Source organism: Malus sylvestris, chromosome 6 (genome assembly GCF_916048215.2).
Source record: "Malus sylvestris chromosome 6, drMalSylv7.2, whole genome shotgun sequence".
In the NCBI taxonomy this organism is placed as follows: domain Eukaryota; kingdom Viridiplantae; phylum Streptophyta; class Magnoliopsida; order Rosales; family Rosaceae; genus Malus; species Malus sylvestris.
This window is the reverse complement of record NC_062265.1, coordinates 999,633-1,009,071: the sequence shown is the minus strand read 5'-3', so window position 1 is coordinate 1,009,071 and position 9,439 is coordinate 999,633.

Here is a 9,439-nt window from a genome sequence, read left to right as displayed (position 1 = left end):
AACAAGAATTATTAGGGTTTGATTTGTTGATAAACCCTAAACCATGGTGTCCCAGTCTCTTGTCTTGTCTTCTGTAATATAATTAAAATCATGGAGTTAAAATATTTTGCGCTCATCTTTTATGTGGTCTTTATTATTAATAAGCATGTGTTAATAAATTTAACTTATTTTAATTTTGTTGTCATAAACCTAATGCATATAAATTAATGATAGAGGTCACAGAGATGTCACACTCAAGAAATAGATGTAGAAGACTTAATCTGAAAACTGTGGGACAAAACCATTGTACTTTTTAGAGGTTGCTTTTAGATATTTAAATTACTATAATTTAGAGAATAAAAATTCGAACTCAGTGAGTTAAAGCGGCAGACAAATTACTCTGATCAATTAATTGAAGCCATGCTTATAATTTTTTTTTTTTTTCTTTTCTTTACCAGGGTCCCAGAGTACAAAACAATGTGCAATAATATAAAAGGTATGAAAGTTGAAACAGATGAAATAAGGTTGTTGTCCACTAACGTGGGGCAATGCGTTTTGTACGGATAATTGTATGTGGACCAACAAACATGTTATAACTTTTCCCACAAAGAATCATCGAAAACTTTATTCTTCCTCTTATCGAGTAATTTGGTGTATTTTTGCTCATTATCTTACTTATTATTACTGGATTAGTCTAAATTTTGAAAATGATGTATTTTCACTTCATAAATCTCAAAATTAAAACTCATTTAACGACGATATATTAAGTGGTAAATATCGTTATCACATAGTGGAGTAAAAATATTTCCTCAATAATTTGTAGTGGTCAGATACGAAATCGGCTAATTAAATAATATAGCTTAATGGCAGTCTGCCAACCAAGTCAAAGGTTAAAAGGACAACGTCATTGCATGACTAATCCGCTTGTCAAGAGATTTAAGACCATACTAGTAGAATTTTCTTCACTTACGAGAATAATACAGTTGGCCTCCATATCTTAATCACCATTATTAACCATGAAAAATAAGGAAAAAAAAAGAGGAGCTGGTTCCAACTTTAAAACTGTGCATGGATGAGTTCAAGATAACATTTTTGAAGTAACTATAAGTCTTTCATATTCGGGTAAAAATTCGAATTTGATTCAAATATCGTAGAAATCAAAATCTTAAATTGGGCCGAAATTCGAGTTTTAGAGTTTGAGGGAGTGATTCTAATTGAGCTCATGAGTTTGGTTCATGTACAACAAATGACCAACTTATGGAACGAGAGAGAAAAGAGAAACAACTCATAGTAAGGTGGGAAAACCAAGAAAAAGTAGATGGGTCGCGCATGCAATTAATACATACAAGGGGCTAGAAATTCATGCGCATTTTTTCCCTTATACATCTTATGCAGTGTCGGAGTCAGAACTTTTAAATAATGAGGTCATAATATCAACCACAATAGCTTTATTGGCCCATTTCGTCGAACACCTAGTAAGTATCTGCCAACATATGCAAAATCTTATGTTAACGTATGTCGACAACTATTACTATTGTAGAGGCTTGTCGAGGGTGGATACAAGATATTGTGGAGTAATGTTAATGATTGCCACGGCTTGTCAACTAAAGTATTTCATCAAGTACATGGTGCACACAATAGAGTTGCACACAAGAAAAGAGAAAAGAAAGACAAATATGATAGAAGAAAATAGAAGAAGTATGAGGAAGAGGTTGTAATTTAGTATGCAATAACTTTTATAGGGGTTATATACAATACACAAACAAATGTACATGGAGTTTTTGAAGTTATTGAGGTCAAAGACAACCATTGACCCAATGCTAACACCGTCACTATCTCTATGTATTTTTAGTCATTGAATTAGATAAACAATAATCTAGGGACAAATAAACATGAGTGTGCAAAATGATGAAAGAGTGTAACTCATCCTACATAGAACTCATCTTTATCAAACTTACCATTGCAATAATGTTAGAAGAATCAAACTTAGTATGTCTAATTCTTATATATAGGATCAAACTAGGCCTAACAGCTCTCAAAAAATCTGCAATGACTAAAATGAGGCCGGTGCTTTCTCTTTGCCCTCGTTTAGTATCTAGGATTGGATTGAAATAACCTCTAAATATTGAACATGTATTAGAATTATTTTCATTTTGAAGGAATTACAAAAGATTAGGCAAAAAGAAAACTTCTTCCTTTTACTCTTACAATTATAAGGAGGATTGTAATGTATAAATTTTATGAGAAATGTTAAGGAGACTCTCTCAAAAGTGAGACTTTCTATGGACTCTCCGGCAATGTGCCAACATTCTAAAACATTATGCCAAAAAAATGAGGCAACGGAGAGCCCACAAAGAGTCCTACTTAAGAATCTCTTTAGCATTTCTCAAATTTTATTATGTAATTCATCTTCTACCTCAAAGTTAGAACTTTTTTTTTTTCTTTAACAACCCTGAAAAAAATTAATTGTTTATTTATTCTAATCCAATCTTCAATACCAAACGAGATCTTTCGAGTTTGAAAAGAGATCACACTATATATAAAAAATAGATAGTCATTAGTCACAGAAAGAAATAACAATAGATTGCATTTTTGTTTCTTTATCGTGTCTATTTTTAAGGGAAAATGATCCTCTTCGGATCCCTTTCCACCTAATCCATCAAGTCCGAGATTTTGACCGTTAAAATTTAATTCAATGACTACAATTATTATAACTTTTAAAGGAACCCTCTTTTTATAATCGTTAGATCAAATTTCAACGGTCCGGATCCCAAACTTAATGGATTATGTGGAAAGGGATCCGAATTCCTTTCCATTTTTAAGGTTGGCTATCATTTTCTTCCGGAAGATAAAATGCAGTTTTATACTTTGTTTACATGTCGAGAAGACAAACAGTACTTGGCTGCTACTTTCAATTAGCTTATTAATTTATTTATCCACGCTTCAGTCCAACGCCATTTGGCGGCTACTTTTTACTATCGTCCACTAATACGTTCAGACAGGAATGTTGGCCGGTTAAAAAAACAAAAAAAAAAGAGTGACAAATATTATGGAATATATGCCCTTTTTGTTGTTATGTCATTGAAAATTCGCTATTCTACTAAAATTTGAATTCTGCCCAATTCGAATTGATCATATGCAAATTGTGGTGTTTTATTGAATTTACTAAAGGAAAATGTTATTGGTGTGGAGCCAAAAATAATCACAAGGCGACACGTGGATCTTTGATAAAAGATGACAAAACTATCATTGGGGCATACTAGGATTCTTACGCGCAAGTAACAGGCAATCATCCTCAACTAAATAAAAAATGCTCCAAAAAAGATAACAATTCAAATACCAATTAAGTCACTCAATTGACCACAAAATATCTCCAAATATGTGCTAAAGGCCGGCCATCTATTGCTAAAAGAGGAACCAGTTTGTCTCCTCATATTTACCTATTTCATCACACTAATTAGCTAATTAATTTAGCAATAATTCTATTTTGCTAAATTAATTAGCCAATTAGCCACATAACTCCCAAAATTAACCCCAAAAACTAGTCAAAACCAGCCATCCCCTTAGCTTTCTACCTTTCCTATCTTTTCCCACTTTACTACCCCAATTAAGCTAGCTAATTGATTCTGTAACCATCCATTTATTCCCTTTATGTTTAATTAGCCAAATAATCATAATAAATTGGCTAATTAAACCTAAAATTCAACCACAAAACCCACTTAATGGCCGGCCACTTTCTCTAAAAAGTGGACCTGCCAAACCCTATGAAGAGGCTCCCATTTTCACAAAACAGAGGGGTTTTGTTGACCTTAAAAACTACCAAGCCTACATGGCGCGCAGGCCGAGTAATTAGTAAGCTAACTACGTCCTTCGGTTGTGTGCGGGGCATGCCAACTCGTCGGCCAAGTTCGGCCGATGAGTAAAATTTGTTGATGTTGCGTTGGGTGCGCTACTGACTTCTGAATCTCGCGACTACGGCCGAGGAATGAACATTCTCGGCCTTCGGGTTCTAGAGCTTGAAGACAAGGCTGCTAGTTCTGTGAAGTTCAATATCAAATTCGGCTTTCAATGTGCCGAATGTAATAACTTGTAACACCTCACTTCGCCGAGAAGACTAATGAGATGACCTCGACCAATAAGGATCCGGAAATCCTTCTCAACCAAGACTTGGATAGATAACCAACCATCCTCGCCACAGTGCTGTTAATGCCAACAGAAGATGCTGCGAGATCGACTGATTCTACGGCGACATAGCTATCTATGTCGACTGAAGATATCACAGGTTGCTTTCATAGTGCTCTTGATGCCAACGGAAGATGTGTCAGCGAAACGAGAAAATAAAAAATCTCAAAGTTGTTGAGAGTTTGCGCAGGGCAGTTGTGTGTTGAATTGGAGGAGGTCCTCTTAATGATGTACTGCCTCTGTATTTATAAGAACCTGCATGCCCAGTAGCGAACCCATGCAGTTCCAGTCGAAAGCAAAACACTCTTTTGAAATAGTTATCACAAAAAATCCCTTGCCGTTATCTTGGTATCTGGGGAGGGTTGGCAATTGTACCTTCATTCTTTTCAGACTAGATACACTAGTCACTTGATAAGGCTCGTACTTAGAGTTGTTGTTAACCTCAAATTCTCATGCACCACGTGCCATATCCTATCACCTATTCACCAGATTATCATCATGATAATTCCAACTGGAATATGCCAGAGGCATCTCCCTTATCTTTTGCTCAAATGCATCCATGCATGCAACGCAACCTGACCACATCTTTTCCATTTTTTCAATGCCCACGAAAGTTAATGTAATTTGTTTGACTAGATTCTTGCCAGGATGCCAAGGTTTATTCAGCCCCACCTTCATTCATGCATGTGAGCTAACCTTTGGCCACATCACACCACCATTTCGTCATCCCATCCGTAGGATGAAGTCCATCATAACCCACATCCTTGCCATGCCACATGATAAGAGTCCTAAGCCGAGCTGCTCTAACCCACAAGGTAACAACTCCAAATTAATTCGAACTATTTCGCTTGCTGTATCCCATTTATTTTGTACAAGAAAATCAAGATGATTTATTTTATTAAAAGATAATTATTATCATAACATTATCTCTTAACAAAATAAAATTATCTTAACTTTCTTATTCAACGGTTTAAAACCATGCTCACTCAACGGCCTCGATTGCACGGGCCGATGGTGTAAATTTGAGCCCAAACATTGCCCCCCAGTTTCCTTGAGCTTCGCTCACAAGCCGAATGGTTAAGGAAATTAATTATTTTGTAGCCAGTAAACCTCGTCGTACCGTTCCTCGGCGATCATACCTCTGTTTGCCAACGATGTCGTCTCCCCGACTTCCACAATTCTATACAAGGCTCAGCAACTTTAGATAAAACCTTGCAATTACTTCGACCCCACACTAGTCGGTCGCAATACTCAAAACTTGCTTTAAGGGTTGAGAGAAACTTGGCCGAGAAAAACCTGATTCCTGGTAGCTTGGCCTGCCACCAATCATGAATGTTTTGTTCACTTCTCGGTAGTGGCATCCCGAAGCAAGTCAACTATATATATGTATATCTCATAAGTCAACTATATATATATATATATTAAACCCCACATCGAAACTCAACTGAGTGTGTTCTGCCACCATGCATCTTTGATAATACTTCCAACTAAGCCATGCATATATAATGTTGAATTTGCATGCATTTCTACCGTCGAAAAAAAAATTTGGCCCACTGAACAATTTCATGGTAGCACTTATGAACTTGACAGACGATTAGAACTTGGGATTTAACCAAGTTCAATCAAATTTAAAACACCGCACCGAACCCCCCTCAATTTCATTGAACCCCTTGAAACATAAAAGAAATCCAATCAATGTCAAACTGGACATGGCATTGGTCGAATGGGTCGATACCATCGAGCTCGGCTAATAATAATTGATACCACCGAATTCTTCTCGACTCTCGGCCTAAGCATCACGTCTTCACGGCAGAAAGCACATAAAGGAAATATGGTGCCGAGCCCGAGGCTTTTGTAAAGTAGCCGAGGCTGAGGCCAAAGCCGAGATTTTTTTTTTCTTTTTCTTCTTGGCCAACTAATATATATAAGTTTGGATTGCTTCCTCGACCAACTAAGGTATATATATTTTTGGATTGCCGCACTGTTGTTGCCCCCCTTATTTTCTTAAATTAGCCAGATGTTTAAGAAAATAATTTTTTTTCTTTTTTATTTTTTCTAAATGGAAATAAAAGTGACCGAACCATAGTCAGGAGGAGGCCAACAATGCTTTATTCCAAGCCGAGATCTTGCAATAACAAAATTTGATTTCGCCCTAGGCCGAATAAAGAATTTTCTCCAAATATTTTTGACTTAGCGAAATATTTTTCATTTTCGACCGCCGAATATGTTAGACAATTATTATGCCCCTCAGGCATAATTACGTTGTTAATCTCGGCTTCTAACTCAAATAACTTAGCCGAATGGAATTTCTCTACATCGGCCTTATCACCAATAATCATATCAATTGGCGTGGTTTCTTGGGCGAGGCCAATGTCTCGGCCTTGTTCGTCATTGGAACACTTTTCTGACGAATCATTTTCTAAGTCGAGTTGCGGCTTAGAAACTTGAATTTTTTCTTCTAGGCCTAACACACTCTCAATGTCGACCAAAACAACAGGCGGCCTAGGTTTTTCTTCGGCCAAATTAACAATTTTCTTAGGCTGAATATTGGTTGTGGCCGGAGCGGGAATTTGCCCCCCGGCCTCTTGCCTTTCAGAAATTCTTCTTAATCTCTCGAAGAGTTGTTTTTGCTTCTTTAATAGGCGATGACACTCATCCCATGAAGACTGATCGAGATAGATCATGTGAACTTCGTAGTTTTAGCACTAGGTCCCATTGGGCGTGCCAAAATGTTGACCCTAAAAACTACCAAGCTACATGGCGCGCAGGCCGAGTAATTAGTAAGCTAACTACGTCATTCGGTTGTGTGCGGGGCGTGCCAACTCGTCGGCCAAGTTCGGCCGAGGAGTAAAATTTGTTGATGTTGCGTTGGGTGCGCTACTGACTTCTGAATCTCGCGACTACGACCAAGGAAGGAACACTCTCGGCCTTCGGGTTCTAGAGCCTGAAGACAAGGTTGTTAGTTCTGCGAAGTTCAATATCAAATTCGGCTTTCAATGTGCCGAATGTAATAACTTGTAACACCTCACTTCGCCGAGAAGACTAATGAGATGACCTCAACCAATAAGGATCCAGAAATCCTTCTCGACCGAGACTTGGATAGATAACCAACCGTCCTCGCCGCAGTGCTGTTGATGCCAACAGAAGATGCTGCGAGATCGACTGATTCTACGGCGACAGAGCTATCTATGTCGACTGAAGATATCACCGGTTGCTTTCACAGTGCTCTTGATGCCAACGGAAGATGTGTCAGCGAAAAGAGAAAATAAAAAATCTCAAAGTTGTTGAGAGAGATTGCGCAGGGCAGTTGTGTGTTGAATTGGAGGAGGTCTTCTTAATGATGTATTGCCTCTGTATTTATAAAGACCTGCATGCCCAGTAGCAAACCCGTGCAGTTCCAGTCGAAAGCAAAACACTCTTTTGAAATAGTTATCACAAAAAATCCCTTGCCGTTATCTTGGTATTTGGGAAGGGTTGGCAATTGTACCTTCCTTCTTTTCAGACTAGATACACTAGTCACTTGATAAGGCTCGTACTTAAAGTTGTTGTTAACCTCAAATTCTCATGCACCACGTGCCATATCCTATCACCTATTCACCATATTATCATCATGATAATTCCAACTGGAATATGCCAGTGGCATCTCCCTTATCTTTTGTGCAAATGCATCCATGCATGCAACGCAACCTGACCACATATTTTCCATTTTTTTAAAGCCCACGAAAGTTAATGTAATTTGTTTGACTAGATTCTTGGCAGGATGCCAAGGTTTATTCGGCCCCACCTTCATTCATGCATGTGAGCTAACCTTTGGCCACATCACACCACCATTTCGTTATCCCATCTGTAGGATGAAGTCCATCATAACCCACATCCCTACCATGCCACATGATAAGAGTCCTAAGCCGAGCTGCTTTAACCCACAAGGTAACAACTCCAAATTAATTCGGACTATTTCGCTTGCTGTATCCCATTTATTTTGTACAAGAAAATCAAGATGATTTATTTTATTAAAAGATAATTATTATCATAACATTATCTCTTAACAAAATAAAATTATCTTAACTTTCTTATTCAACGGTTTAGAACCATGCTCACTCAACAACCTCGATTGCACGGGCCGATGGTGTAAATTTGAGCCCAAACAGGTTCATACTCTTGCAAAACGCCCAAAAATTCTCTAAACACTTTTTCTCTATAATTTCTAACTTTGGCATCAGAGGTTCTTCTGCCAAAGCCCCCCTATTCATCGTGGGTGCATGAGGCTCTTGGCCTTGACCAAAGGTGTTAATTGTTTTGTAGGTGCAATTTTGTCAAAGATGGAGAAGGGGAAAATTTGCATCCACAATTGGCACTCCAAAAATCTCATTCTACACTCCTCACAAGTGTTTTTTTCTTTCTAAATATAGAAAGTTTGGAGTGTAGAATGAGAATTTTGGAGTGCCAATAACAATTCGCCAATAACAATTCCCTTACTAAATATTGGGCCTATTTATTTAGTAAATGAGGTATAATGTAGTAGCATCATCTTGATGTACGTGGGATTTGTCACTGACGAAATGCAAATCTTACCAAAATATCTTGAAAGGGATTTTGGCAATTCTTACAAATGGCCTTGGATTTCGTTTAGTACGTAGGATTGGGACGGAAAGGATAATTTCTTAATTTTATCGTATATTGAAAGGTGAGGGAATGATTTTTCATCTGGAGTGGATTAGAAGATGATTAGACATGAATAAAGCTCATCCCTTTTAATACTATCATTTTAGATAGGATTGGAATAGATAAACTTTCTTCATGAGGGCATATCCAATTGAAGATGTAAAATGTCTTGAAATAAGCATTTTATATTTTTGGTTGGCCGGAAAGTCCTCCAATGAAAAGATGTAAAATTGACATCTTGATCCAAAAATGTAAATTAAAATGCAAATTTGCATTTTTTTTTTTTTACATCTTTTGAAGGAGTGCCTCGTCATGGCCGTCTCTGAAATTTCGGAGGCCCTGCGTGAAATTTGAAAAAGGGCCTGATCACTCATATATTTCATGCATTTATACCATTCATTTCTAAAGTCTTTGGATGTTTTTGTGTTAAAATTGTGGCATTTTACCTTACCTTGTGTTAATGTACAGTTAATTTTGTTGTAGGATTAATTTCAAACAAAATGGGCAGAAAAGAATAGAGAAAAGACAGAGTGCAACACGGCATTAAACAAAGGAAGGAAGTGGACTATCAAGAAATTGAATAATAAAAGAGGAAAGGGAGAGACTTGCGGACTGT